Raw genomic sequence first — 14,665 nt, 5'->3', positions numbered from 1 at the left:
CACCTGCAGGGCAAACGTGCACATCTATAGGACTTAGGGGAAAAAGGAATTAAATAATCCAATAATACTATAATTTAAAGTTCTGAGTTCCAGTCGATGCCAACTTGGGTTTTGAACTCGGACTTTTTTTTTTCCTGGCCATTTTAGAGAACGACAATGTAATTGGTGCATAGATGAGCCCGCAAGAATACCGATCCTGTGGCTGGCAAGTGTTCATCTCATAATTAAGTGTGTAGTGAGTTAATTTAAATGAAAAAGAAACTATAATCTTCCTTGTCTAAGATTTTGTTCTTGATTTTTTGATTGCATTGATCAGTACTCTGAGGCCCGGTGAAGGTCTAACGCTTGGTGTGAACAGGTCCTGTGACACACTGGATGTAGGAGTAAGTCTGACCCTCATTCTTCCTTTCAGTCTCAACATGTGACCCTTCCCTCTCCCATGCCCTCCTGCTATGATGTAATATGTCTTGTAATGACTCGGCCCTCACCATAATAACAAAAAATAAGTGAAAATTACAAAAAAAAAAAAAAAAAAACAATATTAGTTCTTTGCCTAAAACCACAGTACAGAGAATGCATATTGTTTTTTAAACAGCACCTTATGTTTACACAACTTAAGAAAGGACACTGAGTAGAAGGTGTCTGATCTTTTCTTTGAAAATATTCAAAATTTACTATAAGCAACCATGATGTGGTTACTGGGTAACAGGAAGTTTAGTGAGAGAGGATGCCTTTCCCAAATCTTCAAAAGATTTCTGAGTAGATAGAAAATTCATCTTAATATACTTTACGTAGAAGACAGAACCACACATTCAGTGTTGGGTCCTTTGAATTTGAAGCTACCCTAGGTGACTTTTGTAGACAGATAAAAGCGTGATGTAGATTTCTCAGGTGGCCAGAAACATAGATTTGATAATCATTGGCAGATGGATGATGCAGAAATCAATACACCAGGTGGCCTAGGAGTCATGTTGAGAATGAAAGGGAAGTTATGGGGCCAGGCAGAAGAGATGAGTCCAAGGATTTAGAAACATTTTCAAAATGGAAGAACCAGAGATGGTGTAATCCCTCCAGACAGAGGACAACCTACCTGGTATCAGCTTCCTCTAAGGGAGTGTGATGATTAATCTTCATTGCCAACCCAATGACATGTAGAAGTCCCTGGGAGAAGAGTCTGGGACTGCCTGTGAGAGGTTATCTCCATGAGGTCATTGAAGTGGGAAGACCCACCCTCTGTGGGGTGCAGCATTATCTGGATGAGGATTCCATACTGCATAAAAAGGGGAAAGTGAGTAGAACACAGACATATATCTGCTGTTGTCTGCTTCTTGATAATGGGTGTGACGTAACCAGCTGTATCCAATTGTCCCTGCTGCCTTGATTTCCCTGCTGTGATGATTGGACCTTTGAACTATGAGCCAAAATAAACCCTTCTTCCTTAAGTAGCTTTGTCAGGGTATTTTATCATGGCAACAGGAAAGGAAGCTAAGATAAGGAATAAATCAAACAATGAATATAGCTGGAAGTTTTTCTGTGTCCCACCCAGTCCTGCAGCTGCTCAGACCCAAGTAAACACACAGAGGATCTATCAAATACAAATTGCATGGCCATGGCCTATGGCTCAATTTTCTTGCTAACTAGCTCTTATAACTTAACTCATTTTTATTAATCTATAAGTTGCCAGGTGGCTGTGGCTTACTGGTATTTTCACAGCTTACTTCTCCTGGCAGCGGCTGGTGTCTCCTCTGCCTCTGCCTTTCTTCTTCCTGTCTCTCTCCTCGATTTTACACCTGCCTCTAAGCTGCCTTGCCATAGGCCAAACAGCTCTATTTATCAACCGATCAGAGCAACATATATTCACAGCATACAGAAAGACATCCCACAGCACTTGCCCATTTCTTTTTAATCAAAAAGGAAGGTTTTAACTTTAACATAGTAAAATTGCATATAATAGAACAGTTATCAAACAAGAATTACAGTTACAATGTCTAATCTATTGGTATTTTGTAAAATTAAAGAAAATGTTCTATCATCTATCCGTATTTGTGAGTCTAAAATTTCATATCTAATTTATCTTTTATCATAACCAAGGAAAATTATAATTATGACTATTTAGTCTTCAACTGCATCAAAGACCTCAGAAGGATATAATATTACCTAAGTAAACAGGAAATGCATTGTAAGCAACTTCCAAAATTCTGGAAATGACAGAGAGAAATGAAAGGTACAAAAGATGGGATACCATTGATCCCAGCAGTCCATGCTGGATAGTGGTGGGGAAATCCAACTGCTTGTCCTGACAAATCTCAAGGAACTAAGACACTAGGCACACAAACCTGAGATTCAGCAAGGCTTTCTACAAATTCCATGAAGTAGGAGTCAGACTCAGAGGGGCATGAATGACTGAATAAAGGTTTACAGAAGAAAAAAACAATCATATGCAGAAACGGGCACAGGAAGGTCTTTGCTTCATTGGGGCCCTCGCCTCTCCAATGCTGATCTTTCCAAGCAGTCCTTTCCTTCAGGGGGCCCAGCAGTAGGAAATGGGAGATCATTTGTGGCCACACTCCACATACATCTACACAGCAGCATTATGTCCTGTTGTTTGGATCTGGAATGGCCCCCAACGGGCTCATCTTGTGAATATTCTGTCCTTTATCTCTCAGGGCTGTTTTATAGGCTGTGGAGCCTTTAAGAGGAAAGGCCTGGCTGGCAGAGTAGACAACTAGGGACAGGCATTTGAAAGTTATATTTTCCAGCAGAACCAGTTATGGTCTGTTTCCTGGTTCACTACGATGTGAGCAAGCCTCCACCACACACTCCTCCTCCTAAGGCTGGAGCCGCTCTGCCATGCCTCCTCTGCCAGGATGGACTGAAATCTCTGAAAGCATGAGTCAGGTTCAGAGACTGAAATCTCTGAAAGCATGAGTCAGGTTCAGAGACTGAAATCTCTGAAAGCACGAGTCAGGTTCACAGCGACAGAAAAGTGACAAACAGGATGTGCTACGAAGTGAGGACCTTTTGCCTTAACTCTTTAGTGCTAAGCCAAACCTTTCTCCTTGGCTTCCCATCTTCTCCTGCCAGTAGCCACTTCCTATTTTGAAGTGAAAGATCAGTCCACATGTGTGAGGTCTACCCTGATAATTACAATTACTTTGTCTTTGCAGAGCTTAAGAATTAGGGATGTGAGACCAACTATTACATATTTCTTGTCTAATAAACTTTGAGTTCTTAAAGGATTACCATTTTCTATTTAAACCACCAGCTCTCACCTTGTCTGGGCTTTAGTAATGACTCAATTAACAATGAATTGGCATAATACTTTAGAAAAAACTTAATATTGAAGAAGGTACCAAAAATCTGTCTTAGTGACTAGAATTATGGACATCATTATACATATCTACATGTAACCATCTATTTGATGTTTATATAAAGAAGGATAATTATTTATAGTTAATGGAAATTATGCTTACACATTTGTTAATCTCTTTTTATCCAAAGAAGGGATATTTTATTGGGTTCATTATTACTTGTGGGCAGAGAAAATGAATACAAATTTCAAAGAAAGTCTGAATTGTAAAATGACTTACTGGGGGTATTTAAGTAGACAATGGTAGTTTTAATAGAGGCTGTAATGTTAAATGGACTGTAGTTTAGAGGTTTTTATTGGTTTCCAGCTCTTATTTCCTTTACAATGGTTGTTCCCATGTAGAATTACAACAAAACCTTCAGAGTAAGTAGAATGCAAATGAGTGTAAAAATGAAAAACTTGGGTTAGGAGCCTTGTTCCACAGTTTTCTGTTTCCCATGACTTCCTTCAGACTTGGAACTTTTGGCCAGGGGGTATCCTGGTGTGAAGTCTATCAGGACTGGAAATCGGCTCCCATGTAATTAGAGACTCAGTCTTGTGATGCTCAGGCTTAGCCTGTCCTCTACAGAATTTAAGAGTTCTTCTGTGGCCCTGGAGGATTCCAAGCCTGGCTGGCTGCAAACTTTCACACAACTGGGACTGAACACCTTCCTGCCACTAAGAGGATAATAGGCCAGAATTTCTCTTAGAATTGAGAAGTTAGGAGGCAGAGGATTGAAGAGGACAGAGCATCCGTTGAGATCACATGACTTTGAGGCCCATTTTGTGCACCATCACTGACTAGCTATCTGACCTCACCTGAAGAATGAGCTAAAATGAAGTTGCAAGGAATGCATGATACAGTGGGCAACAGGGATCAGCTTCTCAACTAACACTAGTGTCTTTTTCCTTCAAGGTGACTTCTTCATATTTGTGTACACGATAAAAACATGTACCTTGATGCCCTCTCCTTGCTTTGACCACTAGACAAGGTTGGGTGCTGGTTACTATGCTCAGAGACTTTGTTCTCTTTCAGGTCTCAGTATAATTCTCTTTCTATTGGTCTTTGCTACTTGTTCTTGTGTTTCAGTTTTGCTTAAGAGACTATGCTATTTATATAAATATAAGACACTGAAAATAAACTTAAAGAGACATAACAAACTATTTAAAAAGAAAACCCTACAAACCCCCACAAAGATAAGCAAAAGTAAAATCCACCTCTAATCCTATTACCAGAAAATAACCATAGATATATTGGGCATGTGTCTTTCTAGATATTTCTAGATATATATGTATATATGAAATATAAATATATAATAATTGAATTGTGTCTATGTTTTAATTAAAATAATTCCTGTTATTTTATTTTAAAAAACAAAAATATGGTTCCCAAAGAATTACTAAACTCTAGGTGAGTGCTATTACGAAAAGTAGCATTCTGGAAAGGAAAAAAAAAAACTCAAGAAAGAAAAAAAGCTTGCAAAGGGCACTTTTTAAACAGTGCATGTCCATTTTAGACAGAAAGTTGGGCTTTCTGATGGAAAAGCTGAAGAAACCAGCCCATTTCTAGCTTCATCTTTTCCACTTGGCCTTTTTTTTTTTCTTTCTTTCTACAATCCTTTGGCACAAACAGGTTTTGTAATATTCTATTATGAGAATTAGAGCTTGTTTGATCTTAGGTTCTAAATATTCTTTACTATTTTATTGAACTTGGTTTTTCTTTAATCACCATTTTTTTGTTGGCTTTCAAGCTTTCAATAAATTTTCAAGAAGACTGTGTCCCTTGATTTTGTCCAAGTTAAAGGATACCTGATCATTGGTGTCCTGCCCAAAAGGAAACTTTGGAGGGGGCTAGATTCCCTGATCTCACTCTTCTCCCTATAACATTTCGGGGTCCACACTGATGTTCTCTGCTGGTAGTGCTCACTAGTGAGGTAAAAGCGAGCAAAAGAATCTTTCCCCCGTGCATGCAATTACACGTTTTTGTTTTGGTTTGATTTGTTTTAATATTCTTGAGATTTAGTAACAACATGTGTATTCAAACTGAGTTTTCCTTATTCCTATTTTTCTTTGTGTTGAGTACTGTATATTTTTTTAAGAGACATACTTCCTAGGAAATTTTATCAATATTCTGTGAATCAGTGGGCACTTTTGATTGGAAAGTTCAAGCATTAATATCAAGAGAGACTTTGGTTTTGTTGTATTTTAAATTTTCTGTTTCATCCAGGCAGTGAGTCTTTCTGGATATGAACTGTGCAAAATTGTTAAATCTGCAGTTCCTCTATCATCTATAAAATCTGTTTTTGTTTTCTTCTGCATTATTTCCTTCAGTTTATCAGTGGTGTTCCTAATTGTTTAGGTTCTAATTATTTTAATGGTTGTTGCTTCCCTGTAGTTATTATTTTGTAACATTTCTAGTTTTCCCTTTTGTTTATCTCTGAAATTCTGCATGTTCATTTTTGTTGATTTGTGTTATCTTGTTTCAGTTTTTTTAAATAAAGAGATCATCCACACATAACTTCTTTTATGAAAAAATTAAACTGTTTTCTAACCTTTCCCCTTCTTCCTCATGCCTTTTGTGATGTTTGTAGCTCTGGGCTACTGGGCATGTTTCTGAAACTCAGCTTTGAACTCCCATGATCTTAGAAGATATTATCATTCATTCATGAAACCGCTCTGAAGGAGTCCTAAGGAAGCCAGTGATTACTGCTGATAAATTGGGCTTGGCATTGTACAAAATGCAGTCTCTCACACTGATTCAGAATGCTCAGAGTTCATGAGGGCCTCCCCAGATGGGAACGCTGTCCTGGATGTCATTTGATCATGGTAGCAAAACAGGAATAGCCAGGAAACATGACCTGCTTTTCACTACTGGGGACTGATTTTCAGACTGTGTGTGTTCTGGTCACAGTCAGCAGGCCGGCAAGTCTGGGATGTGCAGAGCTGCCAGGGCCAGGCAGAGCCAGCATGGCTCCGTGCTTACCGGTGCTCCCTCGCCAGTCTCTCAGCCTCCTACCCCACATTTCCCGCCTCTGCTTTGCTCCTGTCTGGTTAGGAAAGGCTGCTCAAGCTGTTTTCCCGGTCAGTCCCAAGGGTTGATCTATCCAAAGACAACAGACAACAGTGATGGCATGCTGTCAGGAAAGCGCAGGGCCCGCGTTCACAGATGGGCTGGTGTCACAGATGGGTAGGCAGCCATTCTCGCTATTCTCTCCTTAGGGACCTTTGATTCTAGACTCCTCCCTCTATGCTGTCTACCATGTATGTAGCCACTCTTTGCTGTCCTGAAGGCCTTGCTCGCCTCAGCTACCCTTAGACCATCTTTCTGGAGTTGATTAATATCCACTGAGGCAACGGGAACAAACCCTTCCATCTACTTCTCTCCTTTGAGAAGGTGTTTGGTCTCAGCCCCAGAGGTTTGCTAGCTGCCTGTGCATTCCTGTCACAGCTCTGTCACACTGACATATAGCAGTTGATTTTGTGGCTTACCTCTTCTGAGCTTTTAGGCTTTCTGTTACATACATCTGGAGGCAATGCTGGAATGCAGTATGTTTTTATAAGATAGTCACTAATGAAGATGTAGCCGGACACCTGTGTGTTTGGTTTGCAGTGGAGTGTGCTGAGGGCACTTAACCCTACAACATCAGCTTCATCTGTATTAATTAAGACAGAATCTGTAGGGCAATGTGAAGAAACTGATGGAGGCTTGTAATGATGGGTGTGATATAAAGGTAAGTTTACCTGGGTTCAGTGTAGTTAGAATGGAAAGAAAGGACCAGAAATGAGAAGTGTTACCCACAAACGAATGGCAGGTCCTGAAGAGTGGCTGTGGGTGGAATCAAGCATACACTAAGAGTACCACCCACTCCAGCCTCGAAATCTGCTCTTGCAATAACTATGCAGCCACGTGTGCAACTGTAACATATTTATAGACACTCCCTTGTTGAAGCACACAAAAATAATTTTGTTATAGTTTACTTACATTGGATGGGAAATTGTTAGAACTGTGTATTTAAGGTACTAAAGTCAAAACGCATTGTAATTCATTCAGAAATGAATGTGTCTACCTTGACACCAAAGAGTAAATAATTTTTTTTAATTAAGATATTCCAGTGGTCTTTTAGAGAGGTAATTAAGACATTTTAGAGATTTTCTTGCTTCCTACTTAAGCATATTTTCTAAAGCCAAGGAACCACCAACTCATTTTTGTATAAAGGTAGTTTCTAAAGTAATTTCTTTCATGGATTATAAAAAGTTGACCTTATATGAAGGAATAATTGTCTCAAACATAGGTGAGCTTTTAAACAAAGTATTTCTGAGGATGCTTGATTGAGGTTACTTCCATGTAAGTGACATAACTTCTACACTTTTAAGAAACAGAAAGCAACTGTTAAGAGAGATGCGACATGTAACATATACTATGTAAAATGTATTTTGCCAACATTACTTAGTAGGGTACAAGAAGGATAAGGAAGTCCACTTCTCTGTATGGTTCTTCTCTTGCTTTTGGCTGCTAAGATAAAACACCGCAAACTTACATTATAAGCATATAGACCATGGAAATTCTTCTCTCTTATTCCTTGAGGCTAGGACGTCTAAGGTCAAGGTGCCGGCAGATTTCATGCCGATGAGGACTCCTTTTCACAATCATGAATGGTGAGCTCCTGTTCTGTCTTCACACGATGGAAGAGATGGTAGAGCTACCTTGAGCCCTTTGTAAAAGGTCACTAAATCCCATTCCTGAGGGTTCACTCTTGTTACCCAATCATCTCCTGCAAAGGCTCATCCCAATACTATTATACTGATGATTAGGTTTTATTGTAAATTTGGGGGATTGTAAACCTAAAAAGAAAAAAGAAAAAACACAGGATGCCCCCGAAGAGATTCGCAACCATGACTTTAGGAGAGAGCTGGAAAAGAGAGAGAGAGAGCTGCTGCAAGGGAAAAAAATAGGGACCGTCCAACCCAAGAACATACAATTTCCTCTTCAGTGTCAAAGAAGCTCCGCTTAGACCAGATTCCTGCTGCCAACCTTGATGCTGATGATCCTCTCACAGATGAAGAAGATGAGGATTTTGAAGAGGAGAGCAATGACGATGGTACCGCGGCTCTTCATGCAGAGCTGGAAAAAATCAAGAAGGAAAGAGCTGAAGAGCAGGCCAGGAAGGAAGAACAAAAGGCAGAGGAGGAGAGAATTCGCATGGAAAATATTCTGAGTGGAAACCCTCTCCTTAATCTCATTGACCCATCCCAGCCTCAGGCCAACTTCAAGGTTAAAAGAAGGTGGGATGATGACGTCGTTTTTAAGAACTGTGCAAAAGGTATAGATGTTCAGAAGAAAGACAAAAGATTTGTAAATGATTCGCTGCGATCTGAATTTCACAAAAAGTTCATGGAGAAATGTATTAAGTAGTACAGTTTTATGTGCTTAATTAAAGTCTATCAGTTGCCGTTCTGCAATTTTGTTATTTCCCAGTTTTAACTTTCTCAATCTCTTGCCCTTAGTGTGATATTTTATCTGATACGAATTTAGGAATGGGTCTAAAAAATAAAAAAAATAAAAAAAATTAAGGAGCTGGAGAGATGGCTCAGTGGTTAAGAGCATTGACTGCCCTTCCAGAGGTCCTGAGTTCAATTCCCAGCAACCACATGGTGACTCACAATCATCTGTAATGAGATCCTATGCCCTCTTCTGGCCCACAGGGACATGTGCAGACAGAGCACTGTATACATAATAAATAAATAAATCTTTAAAAAATAAAAAAAATAAATTACTTAAAAAAAAAAACTCACAGAGATCCTCCTACCTCTGCCTCCCTGCTGAGTGCTGGGTTTAAAGGCGTGCACCACTACCGCCACACTCTTGCTATGGCTCTAATAGCTCTGACCCCCGGGCAATTTTATTTATTAACATACAATCAAAATCACATTTCAGTACAATTAGAATACCACCACAGCTACAGTACCCTTAAACAGTGCCCTTTAAAAAGACTCATTGTTCTCATGAGTTCCGTATACTTACAAAGGCTGCTGAAGGCCTAAGAGACAGCGTTGATGGGAAGATCATTTCTGAAAAGTGGAGAGCAACGGAATCAGAGGAGACGATGCAGAAGTTGAAGTACAAAAGTAGGAGGCCATTGGGATTCTTCTGTTGAGAAGTCTCCATTTTTTAATTGGATTGTTTGGTATTCTGATGTCTAGTTTTTTTGAGATCAGCCCCTTGTCAAATGTGGAGTTTGTAAAGATCTTTTCCTATTCTGTAGGCTGTCATTTTGTCTTATTGACGGTGTCCTTAGCCTTACAGAATCTTCAGTTTCAGGAGGTCCCATTATTTATTGTTGCTCTCGATGTCTGTGCTACTGGTGGTGTGATATTCAGGAAGTGGTCTCCTGTGCCAATGCATTCAAGGTTACTTCTTACTTTCTCTTCTATCAAGTTCAGTATAACTGGATTTATGTTCAGGTCTTTCATCCACTTGGACTTGAGTTTTGTGCAGGGTGATAGATATGGATCTATTTGCAATCTTCTACATGCTGACATCCAGTTATTCCAGCACCATTTGTTGAAGATGCTTTCTTTTTTTCATTGTATAATTTTGGTTTTTCTCAAAAATCAGGTGTTCGTAGGTGTGTGCATTATGGTGGGCAGGTGGATATTTTCCAGTGTTTTGTGTTTGTAAAGAAGTCCTGCAGGAATACTAACCCCATAAGTCAGCAGACTGGCATATGTCCAGCTATACATGTGTGACAAATGACCAGAAACAGAATTGTTGGCTTGCCTCGGTAGGGTGTGACTGTATATACTTCACCAGCAACATGTCAGGGTAACCACGTAAGATGTAGCTTCGAACATTTTCCCTTTTTGTCTGAGATGGGAAAGGTTGAAGTCTGGTGTGGTGGAATGTACCTTTATCCTGGGAGGAAAGGAAGTATGCTGAGCACTTAAGAGAATCCAACACTCAAAGGGAGATTCCAACTCCATCACTCACCAGCTCTGAGACCTCCAGCCAATGATTTCACTATTCATGCCTCTGTACCCTTGTGTACTTCAGACCACAGCAACTACCTCTGCTTCAAGAACTGTATGTAATGAAATGTGTGCAGAGGCTCACCTGGAGCCCAGGACATAGTACATCCACTTACGTTGACGTTTGTATGTTTTATTCCTTTTCTTCCAACTTCTGTCTTTTTTTTTCTGCCTCATTTAATCATTTGTTGGCTTTTCTCTTATGGGTTTTTATTAGCCTTAATATGTTCATATTAACCTTGTTATATAATCTGCTAGAATTTGGGCACAGTCTGTTGCCTGCCTTTCATTGTCGACCATGTCTTATGACATGCATTTCTGGCCATTTATGTAGCTGGATTTATCAATTTTTTCTTATATTATTTTGGGACTTTCAATCACAGAGAAGCACTAGAAGGCTATAAAGTGATTCTCCACAGTGGTTTTCTTTGGCACTTTCACAGGCTTATCTTTTATATGTGATTTCTTGATCCATTTAGAACTTAGACATGTGGTTGGAGACACTAGCTTAGCTTGCCCTTGTGAAATAATCTTTGCAGAACATCTCATTTCATTTTTAGAGCGGCAGCTGATCCTTTGCACACTCAGAGTGCCTCTCCTGTAATATAGTTGCATTGCAAAGTGGCAGCGACAGGTGTGGTTGTGCACAGAGTTTAGATGGACACAGAGTGTTAGCTGCCTGATTGGCTGTGAAGGGTCAGGATATACATCCTGTTTCACAGCCAGGAAAACAATACCGTGCATACCAAGGTAAACAGAGCAAAGAATAAACCACAGTCACCCTATGTAGTTTGAGTCCCAAATGAGATGGAATTCTGAACCCATCCTAAAGGCTGGCCTCCTTCACTAACCTCCATGTGTTCTCTGGGGCTTCTTTATGCACATCCCACCACGGAAGTGGGCTTTTTGTGCTCTACGCAGGAGTGGTTGAAGGTTCTTCTCCTCCACTCTCCGTATTTTGGTCCGTAAGAGAAGAGGGGAGGCAGGAAGAGGTGGTAAATCTGACTGTGCGAGGGAGCCCTGCGTTCTGGTTTCTGACGTGTTTGAGGGATGGATATTTCAAGACTTATTCCACCAGATTTTCCAACACCCACAAATAGCTGTTAGATCAAAAAAGGAAGGAATGTAGATGATGGTGAGCATTGCTGTGGTGGGCACCCTCCTACATTCCACGGTCTTGGGGGTACTGGGAGCGACCACGCTTTTCCCGTGTGGGTGGTCATTCCTGAGAGTCACCCATTCTCGTCTCAGTGAGCTAAGCAATGAAAGATGGAGACATTTAATAGATGTGTTTTTGTTGGTGTTGCTTCTACCTAGACATGGGTTACTAATTAGGCCACTGTACAAGCACCATGAGGAAATGTGTCACAGAACTGTCTAGCCAGCCCTTCTGTTTACTGAACCGGTTGCTTGGCCCCTTGAGTGTCAACCAGAATCACTTGGAGCAGATGGCTGAGCCCCAGACAGGGGCCTCTGATGTACTGCCAGGTTGAGAACCATTGCATTCATGTCTCCTGTTTTATTTTAAAGGCAGTACTGTACTGAAGGACAACACTCAAGATTTCTTAAACCCAGGCCACAGGTGTCAAAATAATGGTCTCATTAATATTTAACAAAGCAGGGTTCTGGAGCTGGCTGTATTAGTGAGTACTCCAGGTGATGTGGACATACATTAACACACGAGCTGACAGCAAATCTGCATACAAACCAAGGTAAACACAACAAGCTTTGTCATAGTTTGTATTTTGCTCTCTTTTAAGTGTATTTATTAGATTGGAATTGCTTCATAGTACTTGGTGATGAGATTGATAAGGACAATTTCATGCATAAGTGTACCATATACTTTGACTATATTTGTGGCGCTTTGAATGAAAATGCCCCAAATAAGCTCATATATTTGAATGCCTAGTCCCTAGTTGGTGGTCTGTTCAGGTAATGATTAGGAGGCATGGGCCTTGTTAGAGTAGGTGTGGCCCTGTGGGCATAGGTGTGACCCTATTGGAGGAGGTGTGGCCCTGTTGGCATAGGTGTGACCCTATTGGAGGAGGTGAGGCCCTGTTGGCATAGGTGTGACCCTATTGGAGGAGGTGTGGCCCTGTTGGCATAGGTACGGCCTTGTTGGCCTTTGTCACTCACTTTGAGATTTTAAAAACTCACACCAGGTCCGATGTTTCTCTTTCTCTGCATGCTGCCTACAGATGGATCAGACACAAAACTCCCAGCTACTGCTTGAGCACCTTGCCTGCCTTAGTACAGCCATGTTCCCCGCCTTGATGCTAATGGACTAACCCTCTGAAACTGTAAGCAAGACCCAATTAAATGCTTCCTTTATAAGAACCGCCGTAGTCATGGTGTCTCCTTTCAGCAATAGAACAGTGGCTAAGACAATGTTCAGCCCTCACCTTCCCATTAGATTTCTACATGTGCTTTAGAAAATCAGCTTTGCTGGAGATTTAAAACAGAAAAAAATTGTGTCTATGATTTTCAATGGCAAAAAATATACAGCAAGAAGATGAGGAGAGATGGTTGGATAGGTGGTTTATAAAATTGGTATCCATATGGCACTTGCGGGGGAGCCTAACTAGTATATCTATGTTATGAATATTTTAAAATCTAATTAATTACAAATTTGAGAGGATTTTATGACGGGCAAAGATTGCTTTCAATTACATGAAAATTTTTAAGTTCCCCCGAGAATCTTCCAAAAATCAAAAATTCATTTAATGTATGTATTTTTTGTTTGTTTATTTGATACAGAATCTCACTATGTAGTTCTGGTTGTCTTGGAACTCTCTTGTTGACCAGGCTGGCCTTGAACTCAGAGATCCACCTGCCTTTGCCTCTCAGAAACTGGGATTAAAGGCGTGTGTCATCATGTCCAGCCCTAATGAATCTATTTTTATAGTTGTAAATTAGTAAGTTTTAATGAAGTCATACACACCCCAAAATATAACTGGAATACAATGAGCATATATATCAGAAAATAAACACACTACAAGTTTCCTTGTGCCATATTTGAATCTGTAGTTTCTTTCTCATTAAATATTTTCATGAATTTCCATAGACTCCAGCTTCCCTAAGAGAGTTTTCATGGAACAAATGGCACAAGGTTTATGCAGACAGCTAAGGTAGTCATAAAATTTATGTTGTGTTTTTCATTTTGCTTTTTGAAACAGGGATTTTCTGTGAATCTCATGGTATGTTTGAATTCCCCATCTAGCCCAGGTTAGCCAAGACTCATGGACTGTTTTTGGCTTCAATTTCTAGCATGAGAGGATTAAGATCTGCCATACTCAGCATTAATTTCAAATTATTTTGCATGTGTGTATGTGTATACATGCATGTGTTATGTGCATGGTGGTACTAGTGTATATATATGAAGTTGAATGTGTATATGTGTGCGTGTGGAGAGCAGGAGTCAGCATTAGGTGTGACCTTCAGTCACTAGACATCTGGGTTTTTGAGAGTCTCTCACTGAACTTGGAGCTTGCTGTTTCTCTAGGCTGGCTGGCCAATGAGCTCCGGGAATCTGCCCATTCTTTCTCTTCCCTCCCACCTTGCACCCTGTACTGGGTTTATAGATGCTGCTATGCATAGCTTTTTACATGAGTGCTGGATACTGGACTCAGATCCTTAGGACTACATGACAAATACTTCATCAAACAAACCATCTTCCTAGCATAAATTCATAATAGCAAGAGTGACTGAAAACATGATATGGACTCTCTCTCCCACCTAGAACGAGACACAGGTAAAGCAAGCACATTAGCACATTCACTTCCTGAGAGACACTGTCATTAAATGAAACAAAGAAAAAATTATCCAGTGAAGAACTGTAGTCAAAAGTTTTCTGTGTTCTGCCCAGTCCTGCATGGTCCAGACAAATCTCCGTCACCCATGATCCTGCAGCTGCTTATAAAATAATCATTCAGAGGCTTAATATTAACTCTAAATTATATAGCCTATGGCTCAAGTTTCTTACTAGCTAGCTCTTAGAACTTAAATTAACCCATTTCTAGTAATCTATGTTTTGCCACAAGTTCTGTGGCATTACCTGTATATCATTACATGTTGCTCCCTGGATGGCAGGATGGTGTCTTCCCTGCCTGTCCTTTCTCCTCCCCCTATCTCTCTTAGATATTCCCACCTGGCTCCATCCTGCCCTGCCATAGGCCAATGCAGTCTTACTTATCAACTAATCAGAGCAACACATATTCACAGCATACAGAAAGACATCCCACAGCAAAGAACTGATGGTGGCTATTGGTGGAAATGATCCACACGACATGG

At 40.3% G+C, this 14,665-nt stretch overlaps 1 protein-coding gene and 1 pseudogene across 10 annotated transcripts in view; both read left to right on the top strand.

The window, feature by feature from the left end:
- The window catches only part of Eya1 (EYA transcriptional coactivator and phosphatase 1), a 312,966-nt gene that overhangs the window by 35,725 nt on the left and 262,576 nt on the right, over positions 1–14,665 (top strand). The window lies entirely within an intron of this gene.
- Positions 7,999–8,867, top strand: LOC102925030 (spliceosome-associated protein CWC15 homolog pseudogene; annotated as a pseudogene).

This window comes from Peromyscus maniculatus, chromosome 2, assembly GCF_049852395.1.
Source record: "Peromyscus maniculatus bairdii isolate BWxNUB_F1_BW_parent chromosome 2, HU_Pman_BW_mat_3.1, whole genome shotgun sequence".
NCBI lineage: Eukaryota > Metazoa > Chordata > Mammalia > Rodentia > Cricetidae > Peromyscus > Peromyscus maniculatus.
This window is presented reverse-complemented; position numbering and strand designations above follow the sequence as displayed.